Source organism: Cervus canadensis, chromosome 28, assembly GCF_019320065.1.
Source record: "Cervus canadensis isolate Bull #8, Minnesota chromosome 28, ASM1932006v1, whole genome shotgun sequence".
In the NCBI taxonomy this organism is placed as follows: Eukaryota; Metazoa; Chordata; class Mammalia; order Artiodactyla; family Cervidae; genus Cervus; species Cervus canadensis.
The window spans coordinates 21834104-21850241 of record NC_057413.1 but is presented as its reverse complement, the minus strand read 5'-3'; the positions used below and the strand labels follow the sequence as shown (position 1 = coordinate 21850241).

Below are 16138 nucleotides of genomic sequence, written 5' to 3'. Positions count from 1 at the left end.
GATATTGTCCTTCATCCTCTAAATTTTATTGAATTTGGACAGCCTTGCCTGTGTTTATTTTAATTTCCATTATTGTATTTTGAACTAAGTGATTTCAACAATGTCAGTTTACAAATCTTTTTTACATGAGTTAGTAACTGGTTGAATGTGACCTATTCCACCAGTTTCCCTGTTTATACTTCTTTTTCTCTAACCTATTTACACAATGCTTCAAAGAAACTGAGATCAGATACCTCAGTAACTCTGTGAGGACAAAGACATCTCTCCAGACCTCCTGGATTGCTGTTATGCCCTGTATATAATTATAATGAGAGGATTTCAATATTTATTGGATTATTAGACTAAAAATTAACTTAATGATTCCAGGGTCACATTCTATGCATACTTCTTATCGTTATCACAGTTGTTCAGTTGCTAAGTCATGGACTTAGTTCAATGCCATGGACTTCAGCACACCTGGTTTCCCTTTCCTTCAGTATCTCCTGGAGTTTGCTCAAATTCATGTCCATTGAGTCGGTGATGCCATTCAATCATCTCATCCTCTGTTGCCCCCTTCTCTTGCCCTCAATCTTGCCCAGCATCAGGTCTCTTCCAGTGAGTCAGCTCTTCGAATCAAATGGCCGAAGTATTGGAGCTTCAGCTTCATCATCAGTCTTTCCAATGAGTATTCAGGATTGATTTCCTTTAGGACTGACTGGTTTGATCTCCTTGCTGTCCAAGGGACTCTCAAGAGTCTTCCCCAGCACCACAGTTCAAAAGCATCAGTTCTTCCTGTAGTTCAGTTCAGTTCAGTTCAGTTGCTCAGTTGTGTGTGACTCTTTGCGACCCCATGGACTGCAGCACACCAGGGCTCCCTGTTCATCACCAACTCCCGGAGTTTACTCAAACTCATGTCCATTGAGTCGGTAAGAGCATTAATAAGTAAACTATTGAGATGGTATTGGCAAACTGTAAGAGAATCTGATTTGGAATGTTTAGGAGTGAATACGTGGAAGAAAATTTGGACGGACAGTACTGATAATTTTGGTTAGATAAAGTCATGAAAACAAAACAATGGTGATAAAATTGCTTGTGGAGGACAGACTCTGTGTCTGGGAGGAGGGAGGAGGTTCCATTGATGCTTTGCGAACACAGGAGTGACAAATTGATTGTGCAGGTCATAGTAAGGCAATACCAACTAGGCGGGCCCATCTAGAGACTAATGCAATAGTGACACAAGAGGACATTAGTAGAATAAGAGCTGATAGGAACAGAGGAATGGGCAGGTGGGCTAGAAAAGAATCAGGATACGCAGTGCCATTCTCCTGTTATTTCTAAGGAAAATGAAGGTGAAACAGGCAAGGAGGAGAGAGGCATCTTAAGACAGAGCAATAAAGAGGTGTGTAGTAGTGAAGTATGCAGGAAACTGAAAGAGAGGAGAGTAAGACATTTGATAAAGGAGAGGGATTTGGGGGTAGAGGATGAATTGGAAGATTGGGATTGACATATATACATCATTGATTCTGTGTGGAAAATAGATAATTAGTGAGAACCTACTGTATAGCACAGGGAACTCTGCTCAATACTCTGTGGTGACCTAAATGGGAAGGAAATCAAAAAAAGAGAGGATATATGTACATGTACAGCTGATTCACTTTGCTGTACAGTAGAAACTAACACATTCCATGGATGGAGGAGCCTGGTAGGCTGCAGTCCATGGGGTTGCTAAGAGTCGGACATGACTGAGCGACTTCACTTTCACTTTTCACTTTCATGCATTGGAGAAGGCAATGGCAACCCACTCCAGTGTTCTTGCCTGGAGAATCCCAGGGATGGCGGAGCCTGGTGGGCTGCCATCTATGGGGTCACACAGAGTCGAACACGACTGAAGTGACTTAGCAGCAGCAGCAGAAACTAACACGACATTGTAAAGCAACTATACTCCAATAAAACTTAGAAAAAAAGAAAAAGGGATTTGCTTGCACTTTGGAAAGAGATATAAGTTCTCCTTTTCAACAGGTGTGGCTTTGTGGTTTTCTGACCATCTCGCAGCAACCCCACCAAAAGAGAACCCACAGGGCAACTCTCAGAGTGGACGACTATGGATCTAAAGGAAGACTGAGAAGAGGAGGGGGGGAAAATTCAGGAAATTTTTAAAGAATAATTGATTTGTACCAGTTCTTCCTCTTATTCTTCCAGGTTGATGGGAAAGGAGAGATGAGTTTTTCATTTAATAAGTACCTATTAAGAAGTTATTATATATTGCACTCTGTTCATAAAAGCACAAAATATTTCTAGATCCTGAAAGGTGATGCTAGTATCATGATCTTCATTTTATTGCTGGGGAAATTGTTAACTAAATTGTCTAAGGTCACAGAGTCAGTGAATGATAAAGCCAGGACTGGAATCTGGGTAGACCAGCTCCAGAGAGTAAGTTCTAACCGTTACAATATGTGTCCTCTCTAGCTGTCCCAGGTATCTGCTAGGCAATTAAAAAAATAAAAAATCAAATACCAGTATTGCTGTCATTTAGTTCTTTTAACAACATTCCCTAGTGTTAAGTTATGGCTTTTAACAACCAGTGTGAAGGGTCCTAGATTAAAGAGCAATCTAAGACAAGATATAGGATAGGAGAATTCAAAGCATACCCAGGTAATGCTGATACTGAAAAATGTGATTCCTTTATTATTATTATTTTTTTTTTTTGCCATGCCCTGATGTGCAGCTTGTCGGATCTTGTTTCCCAGACCTGGCATTGAAAACATCAAGTCCTAATCACTGGACCACCAGGGAATTCTCTAAATATGATTTCTTTTTAAGTTGGCAATTAGCTTCCCCAAACGTAACTGTCTTCCATTTCCTGAGGATAAAATCTTTGGAGACATTGGGGAAGAAAGCTAATCTTTCTTTTCAAAGAGCAGGACTTTAGGGGATTTCATTGAACGACTGGGAAATACCCTCTGCTTCCTGCCCTTATTAAGCCCACAGGCCACTGTGGCTAGGTGGGGGCAGGGATGGTTAGCTACCTCCAAGAGGGTCACCATCAGTTTCTTTCCTCTCCATATGCATATGCATAGTGACATTGTATCATTGAGAGGTACAGTTCTATTCTTCTCTTGAATCTGGACTTGCCTAGAATGCTCTGACCGACCCACAGAGTATGGCAGAATGACTCTACATGATGCTGGGCCTGGCCTACAGAGGACTGACATCCTCTGTCTTGGACCCTTAAGGGTCTTCAGCTACCATGGAAGATGTTTGTATTAGTGTGCTCTGGCTTCTGTAACAAAACATCAGCCTGTGTGGTTCAAACAACAGAAATTAATTTTTTCAGTATATTTTCTGGAGAGTGGAAGTCCAAGGTCAAGGTGTGAGCAAGGGCAATTTCTCCTAAGGTCCCTCTCCTTGGCTTGCAAGCAGTCACCTTCTTCTGGTTCTCACACAGCCTTTCCTCTGTGCTCACTTTTCTAATGGTGTGTTTTTTTTTATTTTTTGATTGGGTTAAGTGGCTTTATTAGAGAAAGCTAGGATTACAAAGGACTTGAGAGTTGGCCTTGGGGCCTTTCTTCTTGCCAAAGGTGGGCACAATATTGACAAAGCTCTGGTTATACTGCATATACCTCTTGGCCCAGCCCATCTTCTTTTGCTACTGTTTGGCTGCTTTGGGATTCTGACCCAGCATCAGCCAGGGACCATGGACTTCACCTCTAAGCATGTGGCTGGCTACTTGTTGAGTGCTCAGAGCCTCCACCCCACACTGGCCCAGGGTAGTCTCATCCTCTCGGGGGGGCATCCCTGCCAGGGGGCACGACTTGAGTGATGCCCTTGAGGGAGGCTACACGAACTTAGATGGGTGACTGTCTCCTGGCCTGCCAATGCACAAGATGCAAATTCTTGCCTGGAAGATCCCATGGACAGAGGAGGCTGGCGGGCTGGTCTATGTGGTCACAAAGAGTCAGATGTGACTTAGAGACTAAACAACCACAACTCCTGGCCTGTCACCTCCAGTGTGTGTAGCTATTGGCTGAGGACAAAGAACTGAGAGTTGGTGACTGAACCGTGACTACTGCTGCTACCATGAAGATGGAGCCAAGAGAGAGCTTTATGAACAAAAGTTTTTAGGTTTGATGGATTCCACTTTATCAACTTTTTTTTTTTCCTTTTTGGTTACTACTTCCTGTTTTTGGTTACTGCTTTCTGAAACTCACATCCATATCCAGTCTTCATGCTCAAGGTCTGTAAAACCCACTCATCTTGCCCCTTTCTGATCTATACTAACTCACCAGTTTTCTCCCCAGGTCTACACGGGCTCCATCCCTACTTCCCCGTTGAATTCCCGGAAGTTCGGTTGGTTTGCCAGGAACCTTCTCGGGAATAGAGCCGGCGCTCTGTGTCCTTTCTGGGAATGAGGAAAGGGAGTTCGCGCTTGTCCAGTCGGGGATCGGTTCCGGGTCATTAGGATCTTTGAGCTTCAACATCCTGGGGTTACAGGGGAGGGCAGAGGGAAGGAGAGGGAAGAAACGTCAAACCATACCTGGGATTGAGAGGTTCAGTCAAAGTTGCTGACTCTACTGAGAAAGAAGGTTTAGTTAATTTATAAGGATTCCCATTCTTCCGGATAAACCTTAAACTACTAAAAAATTTAACAGCTCGTGAGGAATGCGTGTCCAGAGAATCTGAAGGTTTTATTTGTTTACCCAGAAATATCAACCTGTCAGGATGGCCGAGTGGTCTAAGGCGCCAGACTCAAGCGCGAACAAGCTTCCTCTGATAGAGGTTTCTGGTCCCCGAATGGGGGCGTGGGTTCGAATCCCACTTCTGACAGAACTTTTTTCTCTCCTGATCACGAACACTTTCTCAGCCATTGCATTCTCTTCTTTCTACTTTCCCCCCTTTCAGCCCTAACGACGGACGCCTAATGAGGTCCGACCCCTTTCTTTTCCGTTGCTACTTATCATGGATCCTGTTTTCCTCTGTGCTCTGATTTGTCATCAAAGGCGCTTTTCACCGAATGCTCATTAACCTAGGGGCGTCCTGGGAGGAAAAAGAACCTGATGGGAACGAAAGACATGTACACAGACTCGGTGATTACAAACTGTCCTGAGCTCGCCGGCTATTGAGATCGTACTCTCACGCCCTTTCTCACTGGCCGAACGAACCTATCAAAAATTAAAAGTGCAAAAACTGAAAGTAGCTTGGTTCACTCTGTTAAGGGATTGGAATGTGAAAAAGAAAGAAGGTTCCACCGAGATTTGAACTCGGATCGCTGGATTCAGAGTCCAGAGTGCTAACCATTACACCATGGAACCGCTCTTACTGTTGACTTGATACACTGTCCATCTGATATCTCTTTCTTTGTGCTCTTTTTTTTTTTTTTCCCCCAATTGAGGTATAGTTGATTTATAATGTTGGTTTCAGGTACACAGCAGAGTGATCCAAAATTTTTATACACTGCACTTCATTTAAAATTATTCTATCTTTGTGCTTTTTATTTACTTATTTTTTTTTTAACCAACAAAGATGTATAAAAAACAATTTAAAATGAAACGTGCCGCTTTAACCGAAAGCTCTGCTCTTCTTCCTAATTGATTTTTTCTTCTTTTTTAATTTACGGGGGCTTTTTTGTTTTTTTTAAAGAGGGATGGAAAATCTCTGCACTTTTAAGGTGAAGGACGATAGAGAAGCCAAACTCAAGGGTGGGAGGTTGTGGGAGGTTGCTGGTTGTTTCCCCTGAGCCTTCTTCCCATATTTCTTTCCCTTGATGTCTGGGGAAGGGCAGGATCTTGATCTGAGAAAATGGTTACCTCTGGCGGTTTTGATTTTGCCGTTATTTCCAACACATGCAAAAGCAAACTCGATTTCCATCTTGCCTTCAAAAGGGAAAAAAGAAAAATTAACGTATATGTGTTTTTTCCCCACAGCTTCACTTTTCGTTCTAGGATACCTGCAGATGCCTCCAGAGCAACCTCAGTTTCTTGGTGCTTCCTGCTTAGGTGTAATTATGGGTTTGCCATTTTAAAATTTGTCCTTTCGCTTCGAGATTCCTTAAGTACAGAACAGGTTCTCATTTCTCTTTGACACCGGATGGTTCTGGTACATAGTATTAATAGAAACTTAATCTATGGCTTGTTGCATGCTGCTGCTGCTGTTGCTAAGTCACTTCAGTCATGTCCGACTCTGTGTGACCCTATAGATGGCAGCCCACCAGGTTCCTCTGTCCCTGGGATTCTCTAGGCAAGAATACTGGAGTGGGTTGCCATTTCCTTCTCCAATGCATGCATGCGTGCTAAGCGCTTCAGTCGTGTCCAATTCTGTGTGACCCTATGGACAGCAGCCCACCAGGCTCCTCCATCCACAGGATTCTCTAGGCAAGAATACTGGAATGGGTTGCCATTTCTTTCTCCGCTTGCTGCATGAACACATAGATTAAAGGATCAATCAATGAATGCATGCATGAATTAAAGAAGGAGTGAATAAATGACCCAGAGTCGGACTTTTTTGGAGGGTTTTCTTTTCCCTTCTCTCCATATGCTAAATCTGACAAGTCTAAAGGACATGATTGTGGCTTTTTGCCAAGTGGAGGGTTCCTTTCCAGGTTCTAGCTCCCAGGTACAACATTCCAGTAGCCATAGGGCCCCACAAACGTTTCCTGGAGTGTGGATGGCCAAGAGAGGACGTCATACTGCTGGGCATAGTCATTTATTTCTCTAAATTTTCATTTTATTGAGATAACATGATTATTTATCTAGTAATTATTAAGAACAACATATAATAAAGAGATCATATATGTAGCATCCCTGGAAAAAATACTCAGTATAAATTACTACTTTAGTCAGTCTAAATATTAATTACTGACCCTACATTCTTCATGGACCTCTGGTAATCTACCAAGGATGAATTGCTTACGAATTCCTGAATCATTTTTCTGCCATTCATCCTTTTGCTGGCTTTACAACTGAGCAAGGTGCCTGTCACAAAACAGGTGCTCAGTAAATATGGATTGAAGTGAATATATCTTTGGAGAGGTAGAGAGGGCAACAGTGAAATTCAAAGACTTTGCCCAGGTCACTATACAGTTCTCCTAAGTTCTTCCCTCCATGCATATCAACTCTCTATTCTATTATATCCATTGGTTTTAAAATTAAACCAGAACCTCAAAAGCCACTCTTCAGCAATAGCCTTTAAATTGTTTTCTGAGACTAGACAAGGCAAAAAGGGGGCATAAATCAATGTTTTTTCAACCTTAGCACATTTTTTATCTCAGGGAAGGATAGTGGTTGTGGAGCTGAAAGATAGGAAATCTGGCCACGCTGCTGCTGCTAAGTCGCTTCAGTCGTGTCCAACTCTGTGCGACCCCAGAGATGGCAGCTCACCAGGCTCCCCCATCCCTGGGATTCTCCAGGCAAGAACACTGGAGTGGGTTGCCATTTCTTTCTCCAATACATGAAAGTGAAAAGTGAAAGTGAAGTCGCTCATTCGTGTCCGACTCTTAGCGACCCCATGGACTGCCTACCAGGCTACCAGGCCAGCCTACCAGGCTCCTCCATCCATGGGATTTTCCAGGCAAGAGTACTGGAGAGGGGTGCCATCGCCTTCTCCAATCTGGCCATGGGTTGGTTTACTTATTCTTGAGTTTGGAGTTCAGAAGATTGCTCCTTTCCCTTGGAATTATCCATGGTTGGTTCACAAGGTGAATGTGAACCTTATATCGCAAGGTGAGTGTCAACAAAGACCACTGAGAGGAATGTCTAGGGGAAGAAATGACTGGGTCCAACAATCCAGAAGCAAACTGTTCCCTCATAATCTGAGCAGGAACGGTTTACACTTACCTGGTAGCAGAGCTGAATCCAAAAAGAACAAGTCAGTGTGGCTAAATCAGTGGTCAAGAACCAAGTTCAGCTGGAGTGTCCTGTAGAAATGGGGCTTTAGAACACATGACCCTACCTCAAACTGAAGATCTCAAGGTCTTCCTGGCACCTGAGCTCTATATACCTTACTCACTTCACAAATTAGGAAGATATTCTTTCATGTATTTATTTATTCATTACTACTTACCAGAAATATCTGTTTTGTTTTCATGATGTGGAGAAGTGAGAGAAATACGGTTCTGTACCTGACAAAGTTTATGATGCATAGGGAAAAGCAGACAATTACACAAAATTTTCCACTTCCAAAAGTTATGGTAAATGCTAAAATAAGTGATGGATAGAGTGATAACAGAGCATGGCCAATGCAAAACAACAGGAATACGCCATTAAGGTCAGGTAGCAATGAGGAAAACCTGCCAGAGGAAGGAATGGCTGAGCTGAGGCCTGCTACAAGCTCCCCAGTTTGTTCCATTTCTCCTATGCCATATTTATCAGATTGGGCTTTTAAAAAATTTTAATTTACAGATTTGTGAATTCACCTATTGGACTTATAAAATAAATATCCACTCAGTCTAACAACTCAAACAAGTGTCTAAAGTACAATTTATAACCTCCCTGTCCTCTAACACTGTTACCACTGGAAACAATTTCAGCTATGTCCTTCTATACATTGTCCTGACGTAATGTTCTTTATTTTGGTAACTATATATTACAATGTCATTCATAGTTCCTTTGTTGCATTCTTTACCAGTGGAAACTGTGCCTTCTTGTGGCCATTGTGCCTCTACTGCTTGTCTTCTCTCGTAGGCACAAGGGCAGGGACTTCCTTCCTTGTTCCCATCCAGGTGCTCAGGGCCTAATTGTAATTCCGGAGAGAGATCAAGGGAGGCGTCCAGGAGACAGCAACTACCTTGCTGAAGGGTAAGAAACTTTGAGGACAGAGAGAATTGCTTGGAGCAGAGACGGAGGGGCCCAACAGAAGACGCAGGGACACGTGCGGAGTGGGGAAAGCGCCTCTATTTGGTGTGAGGTGAAGGGCAGCTGAGCGTAAGAAGAGCCGCCACACCTCAGATCAACATAAATAGGATTTAAAATGTGAAATGAAAAAAATAAATAAATAAAATGTGAAATGAGAAGGCAGCAGGGATACTGAGAACTGTGGCCGGGCAGGACCTGTCTCCAATTGCAGATTGGGAGACTGACCGCCGTTCACCAGTCCACCATTTATGGAATAATGCATCCATAATAAGTACTACTGCATTTACAGGGCCTAAGTAAGTACTTAGGAGGTGGTACACAGTAGGAGCTGATTTTTTTTTTTTCTTTTTTACATAAAAGAATGAATTAAAGAAAGTCTGTCATGTGTTCTATACTGCTGGGTGGTGAAAATACGAGGGAGTAAATACCATGCACAGTAAACGCTCAGTAACTTTTTGTTCATTGGAATAATCAATTGAAGGCTTATCATGAGGTGGACGCTGTTTCGGGGCAGTGCCTATAGGTGTCTTCTCTGGTCTCTGGGAAAACAGATGTAGTAGGAGGAGAGGAACCTAACTGAATTTGGAGCCTGTGACAACTGTTGTGTGCATTGGACTTGGAATGCCTAGACAAGCTTGAGGTACAAAAGGACCCTGGCAGCGATGGGATTCGAACCCACGCCCCCGAAGAGACTGGAGCCTTAATCCAGCGCCTTAGACCGCTCGGCCACGCTACCTCCCGCAAATTCTGCTTTTACGTGCATATCATCTGACCCAAACTGTGACCCATTTCGGGTCCTTTTCCTCCCTCCCCCCCACCACGCCCCCGCCACTCTGCACTGTCCCCTGGGCCCTTCTTCCAGCGTTCCCCTCCCCACTCCCACCTCAGCCCGAGAACCCCCTGGCCCCTGACACTTACTTTCTCATGGCTCCCAGGTTCATCTTGAATGGTGACGCCGCAGGTGGCGCGGGAAGAGGCACCTGCCCCATCTGTCACCAATATAGGAAAAAGGAGTCACGCAGACCGAGAGTTCCAGTGGATGCTGTGGGCTCCAGATCCACTTGGAATCCGGAGTAAGCCCCCGGACTGCAGGAGTGAGCAAGTCCGGGAGTTTGGTTTGAGCCTGGAGAAAGGCTGACCAAAAAACGAGGCAAGAATCTCGAGGGTCCCGCCTCTCCCGCCCTCCTTCATCATCTCAAGAGACCTCCTCCACGGAACCTCATGAGGGAGGCAGAGAGTGCAGTCCTTGCTATTGAAGTCCTGTTTGCTTTTCAGAAGGTAGCGCATCTCCACAGGTCCTGGTTACAGCAAACAGAACTTCTGCGAAGTCCAGATTCAGTTGCCCTCACCGCCCCTAAGTCTTCGCAGGACAATTTGCAGGGCCAACGAGCTGGACTTGCAGTCGGACCCTTATCTTGTTCTGCATGGCTTTGCCTTCCAAACTGCATATTTTAGACGCGAATTAAACCATAGTTTCATCTTCTTTTGAGGCATTGTGAATCCGAGAATTTTTTTCTTGCTTGGTAGACCTTTTATTGGAGGGGGCGGTACAGTTGCCTCCTTAGCGCAGTAGGCAGCGCGTCAGTCTCATAATCTGAAGGTCCTGAGTTCGAACCTCAGAGGGGGCAACATACACTTTTGGTTTTTTTGTTTGTTTGTTTGTTTTCTTCTCCTTCCTCAGGTCTTTAAAAAAAAAAAAAAAAAAAAACGAGGAAATTTGCTTTCATGAAACCGAATGGGTAGTTGTTCTTTTACAGAACCGTGTAATATTCAGACACAAAATAGTAATTTTCAGTAAAATTACTTCAAAATTCTTGTTCCAGTTGTAGACCTTGACTGATAACATAGGGGCTGAGGGATACCACACTGTGTACAACAGAAGATGCTCCTCATCTCATGGAGTTTACTTGCTGTGTTTGAGTGAGACATGACAGACAAGACAAATCTGGATTTTTAACAGCAACCTCAGGAGATCTGATCTGAATGCAATCAGCTGAACAAGTTTTTGGAATCCTTCAGCACGTATCCAGTTACCTCATGTTGACAGTTGTGGAAAAGGTCACTTTCTTCCAACATTCTGTTCACTCAGAGCTTGCCTGCTGCTGATCAGAACCGGTGGCAGAACCTTCAGGTATCCACAAGGCAGATCAAAAGCAGAGCAAACACTCCATGCTTTCCAGAGAATTCACGAAAGATTCAAAGTGCCCTTTCCTATTCTCTTTTATTTCTGCCTCTCCCAGTAAAGTGCTTATTAGGGCAATGAGTTACAGAGAGAAATGATTTTGACACTTCTTCCTCTCTAGGTCCCAAGGAAGAGTCTGGGCCCAAGTGTTCCCAGTAGTGCCATTCCCCAGCACTGCCACACAGTCAGTCAGCAGGCCAAGTCTATCATCTCTGGTCCCACGCTGCCACGTTCTTTATGTGAAATCAGCATGCTCTATTTGAAATTATCTCTGACCATGTTGTTCCTCCCTGCTTAAAATCCCCAATGACTTTATATTGCTGCAAGAATGAAGTCTATATGATGCATTCCTAGCCATAACCTCTAAGCCTGTCAGTCTGTTTTGTCTCTGTCCTTCTGTTCAACTTGCCCCACTTCTATCAATACCGTCCCAAGAAGAGATCTGCACATAAGTACAACAGGCCTTCATTAAGTTCTCAAAGTGTTCTGTTCTTTGTACTTCCTGGAATGTGGGAGCCACATTTTTGTCTAGTTTATTATTATAAACTTTACAGTACAAAGCCTTTGACTCTCAGTTTAAACATTGTGTTCTGGGAAAATTCTTCTCTGACCGCCTGGAAGAGGTCACCTCCGCTTATAATCCACTGTCTTGGAGATCTGGGGACAGGGGGCACTTTATTGTGCAGACTTTTAATTTTCTACCTCTATCCTTTATCCTAACTTAAGTCTAGTAATGTTTTTCTTTTTATCTTATAACAGTGAAGTTGTGTAAACCACCTCAAATCTATTTTGAATAGTGGCATGAATAAATACATAATTGGAAATGTACCTCCTATTGTTATGTTAAATGCAACTGTTGAGGAAGAAATTTCTGTTGCAGGATTTGAGGGAGGAAAGTGGATGAGAGATTAAGTAATTTGTCTAAGGTAGCATGACCAAACGATTAAATATGATATTCTAATTCATCTAGTTTACAATAAAAGTAGTAATGATGATAACACTTACCTTTCGCCGAACCATTAGCAAATGCCAGACACTATTCCAAGAGTTTACTTGTATTGCTTCATTTAATTTGGAAGCTCAGGTCATGAGATTATATGTTTGTTTCTCTACACATCTCAGTAATCTGTACTTTTTCTTAAGCACATTTATCACAGTGACCAAACATTTATTATGTAATTCGTCATTTAAAAGGCTGACTCCCTTCTAAAGAGTGAACTCCACTAGGGCAGAGGTTGTGGCTTTCCACTCTATAAGCCGAGGGCAAAGCTGAGCTGCTTGCTCAAAATACGTTCTTAAAGCCTACTTATTGAGGCCTTTTTTTTGTGCTAGGCATTCGTAAAGGCTAGGGGAAGACTAGGAGCTCAAATTTTGAAGCTGAAGCACAAGATGGTCCAGGTGACATCTCCAGTTATACACAACATTAAGAAGTTGGTTACTATCACTAAGGTATGAGAATTATTTTTTTCTCATGACCTGGGGGCAGAAGTATTGTGAGCCCTATTCAAGGTTGCAAAGATAGATTTAGGAATAAAGTAAAGGAATATGAACAAAATTGAACTTTGTACTTTAAATTCCATGTACTTTACTTTTTTTCACGTTAGGATACTTAAGAAACAAGCTCTTGCTAAGGGAGCCCGGATAGCTCAGTCGGTAGAGCATCAGACTTTTAATCTGAGGGTCCAGGGTTCAAGTCCCTGTTCGGGCGCATTCTTAGGCTTTTGGTATCCAGCTCTGACTCCACCTCCGCGTGTATTTCCGCGGAGGAAAAGTGTATCTGACTCTTGAGCAAACGCTGAGCTGAATATATGGGATCTCTACATCAAAACGGTCGCAGCTAACGTTTAAGAAGAATCTTAGGAGACTTGGCCTTGTACCAAAACAAAAGAATTTCCTAAAAGTGAAGTAAAATTTGGTTGATAATGGGTGGCTGAGAAGGCATTTCGGACTGCGAAACTCCGTAAGGATAAAAAGAATATCTGTCTGATAATGTGGCCCTATTTAGAAAAGTACTAGGATCGGAATTCTATTGTTTTGAGGGGCTTGGCTTTACTATTTCGGTGGTGAGTGCACTGGACCATCGTTGCCTGATACCATAGTCATTAATATTTTTTAGATCCATTACTCTGATTACAGGTGCATAGAGCAATCTTCCAATATTGGCTGCTTTCCACTATAGAGTTTATTTTACATGAGAAAGAATATGCTGATCAAACATCAATATGGCTATAATATGTTCATACTCTGGCTTGGAATTTCTCTAATATTTGGCTATTGTAATCAGTCCTGCAAGTCTGAAGAAATCTGAGTGAATTAAAAAATAGCTTCTAATTCTATAAAGGAGAGGAACAGATTCAGAATAGTGGTGGCTTCAGTAAGAATCAAGATTCTCTAAGGACCTGCCTAACAGCCAGACAATCCAGTCCTTTGGTCTCTCTGCAATCCTTAACTGCATTGCTTAACCTGTAGTAGATGTAGGCTCCTGGAATCAGAGACTGAAGCTCAAGAAGACATGGTTAAAATGTTCCCCAGTATACACACCTCTTTCATTCTGCACCAGAATGAACTGTTAAGAGAATTGCACTGAAATATAGACTGTCTGAGGTCCAGATAGTTAGCAGGAGAAGCCTAAGTGTTGTGCTCTCTTTTTCCAGCACAGACTAAGCCAGAGAAGTATAACTGTAGGATGAATTTCAGTAGGTAGGACTCCTTGTGGGGATTATTGCAAAAATCCAAATTTGAGGTGTTGATTGCCTGGAGTAATATAGCAGTAAGGAATGTTGGAAATGCTCTCAGGGTCTCAGGAATAAGACACACGATAGAAAATGGCTCGGCAAGGCAGTTTACTAGCAAACACACTGAGTGGGAAGTCCACTTGGTTTTTACCCTAAAGACGAAGTTTCCCTCCTTTTGCTCCTCATAGGTTGAGGACCAGAGTTAAAATCCTTCCTGGAGGTCACCTAAGTTTTTATTGGACGATTGGTCTCCAGGAGGGCCACGAGTAGCCCTTGTTAAGTTCCTGATTGGAGGATTTATATTAACTACTTTCCCCATTCTTTTAGTGCTCTGCGCATGTCCAGGATAAAGCTGGCAAAATTAGCTTGCCAAAATGTTCTTATGAGGAAGGAGAATCAAGAAGTGAAAAGAACAGAGGATTGGCAACGAATTACCATTTTAGGAATCTTATTCACAAGCTGGCTATATACCTTTCTGTTCAATTATTCTAAGAATGAATCACTTCCTTATTTTTTATAACTTCTCCTTTGATAGAAAAAAAACCTTTCTTACAGGGAATATGGCAAACACACACACACAAAACAAAAACAGTAACATTTAATATGCTAATTAATTCACTCACTGGCTTATTTGACAAGTGTTTATTGCAGAAGGGAAAGGCTACCCACTCCAGTGTTCTGGCCTAGAGAATTCCATGAACTGTATAGTCCATGGGGTTGCAAAGAGTTGAACACAACTGAGCGATTTTCACTTTTATTGTTTGTCAGATACTGTGCTAGGCACTGGGAATACAAGAGTGGATGAAACACACTTTCCTATAAGTACACCAGCCACTGAATTTAAGGTACTCCCCCCACTCCCCAATCCAGTATGACCTCATGTTAGTTTAATTAATTACATATGCATGCATGTGTGCTAAGTCGCTTCGGTCATGTCCAACTCTGTGCGACCCTATGGATTGTAGCCCGCCAGGCTTCTCTGTATTCTCTCCAGGCAAGATTACTGGAGTGGGTTGCTCTGCCCTCCTCCGGGGAATCTCCCCGACCCAGGGATCCAACCCTCCTTTCTTAGGTCTCTGGCGTTGGCAGGCGGGTTCTCTACCACTAGCTGATTACATCAGGCAAGCCCAATATAACCGCAAAGACTCTAATTTCAATAAGGTCCTTTTCTGAGGTTTTGGGTGGGGATGTTTTTGTGGACCACTATACCGTGGACTTCCCTGGTGGCTCAGTGGTAATGAATCCACCTGCCAATGTAGGAGAGGCAGGTTGGATTCCTGGGTCAGGGAGATCTCCTGGAGAAGGAAATGGTAACCCAGTCCAGTATTCGTGCCTGGGAAATTCCATGGACAGAGCCTGGCAGGGTACAGGCCATGAGGTCACCAAACAGTCAGACATGATTTATCTACTAAAGAACAACAATTTAGTGTAGTACAGGTGGGAAACCAGTTAGAACCAGATTAGATAGGGAGGCCAGGGCAAGGAGACGGCATGTATATTTGAAGACGAAACAAAAAACCTACTAGGAAAATTGAATATCAGATTTTAATATATCTGTACATTATTTTTTTTCAATATATTTGAGTGCACCAATAAGATACTGCTCCAAGAAGGAATAGTAATCAGAGGAATTTGGATAAGAGGTTGTCCATTTAATTCTAGCAAACAGAATCCAACATATTAAAAAAATCACACATCATGACCAAGTGGGCTTTATCCCAGGAATGCAAGGATTCTTTAATATCCGCAAATCAATCAATGTAATACACCACATTAACAAATTGAAAGATAAAAACCATATGATTATCTCAATAGATGCAGAGAAAGCCTTTGACAAAATTCAACATCCATTTATGATTAAAACTCTCCAGAAAGCAGGAATAGAAGGAACATACCTCAACATAATAAAAGCTATATATGACAAACCCACAGCAAGCATTACCCTCAATGGTGAAAAATTGAAAGCATTTCTGCTAAAATCAGGAACAAGACAAGGGTGCCCACTCTCACCATTACTATTCAACATAGCTTTGGAAGTTTTGGCCATAGCAATCAGAGCAGAAAAAGAAGTAAAAGGAATTCAGATAGGAAAAGAAGAAGTGAAACTCTCGCTGTTTGCAGATGACATGATCCTCTACATAGAAAACCCTAAAGACTCTACCAGAAAGTTACTAGAACTAATCAACGAATATAGTAAAGTTGCAGGATATAAAATTAACACAGAAATACCTTGCATTCCTATACACTAACAATGAGAAAATAGAAAGAGAAATTAAGGAAACAATACCATTCACCATTGCAACAAAAAGAATAAAATACTTAGGAGTATATCTATCCAAAGAAACAAAAGACCTATACATAGAAAACTATAAAACACTGATGAAAGAAATCAAAGA

At 42.4% G+C, this 16138-nt stretch overlaps 5 non-coding genes across 5 annotated transcripts; 3 read left to right on the top strand and 2 right to left on the bottom strand.

The window, feature by feature from the left end:
• Positions 1 to 4692: 4692 nt before the first annotated feature.
• Positions 4693 to 4803, top strand: TRNAL-CAA. The gene is made up of 2 exons: positions 4693 to 4730; positions 4758 to 4803. It is a non-coding gene; the product is annotated as a tRNA-Leu (tRNA).
• Positions 4804 to 5216: 413 nt separating this feature from the next.
• TRNAQ-CUG lies at positions 5217 to 5288 on the bottom strand. The gene has a single exon. It is a non-coding gene; the product is annotated as a tRNA-Gln (tRNA).
• Positions 5289 to 9479: 4191 nt separating this feature from the next.
• On the bottom strand, positions 9480 to 9561 carry TRNAL-AAG. Its single transcript has one exon. It is a non-coding gene; the product is annotated as a tRNA-Leu (tRNA).
• An 819-nt stretch (positions 9562 to 10380) lies between these two features.
• Positions 10381 to 10453, top strand: TRNAM-CAU. The gene has a single exon. It is a non-coding gene; the product is annotated as a tRNA-Met (tRNA).
• A 2189-nt stretch (positions 10454 to 12642) lies between these two features.
• TRNAK-UUU lies at positions 12643 to 12715 on the top strand. The gene has a single exon. It is a non-coding gene; the product is annotated as a tRNA-Lys (tRNA).
• Positions 12716 to 16138: the final 3423 nt, after the last annotated feature.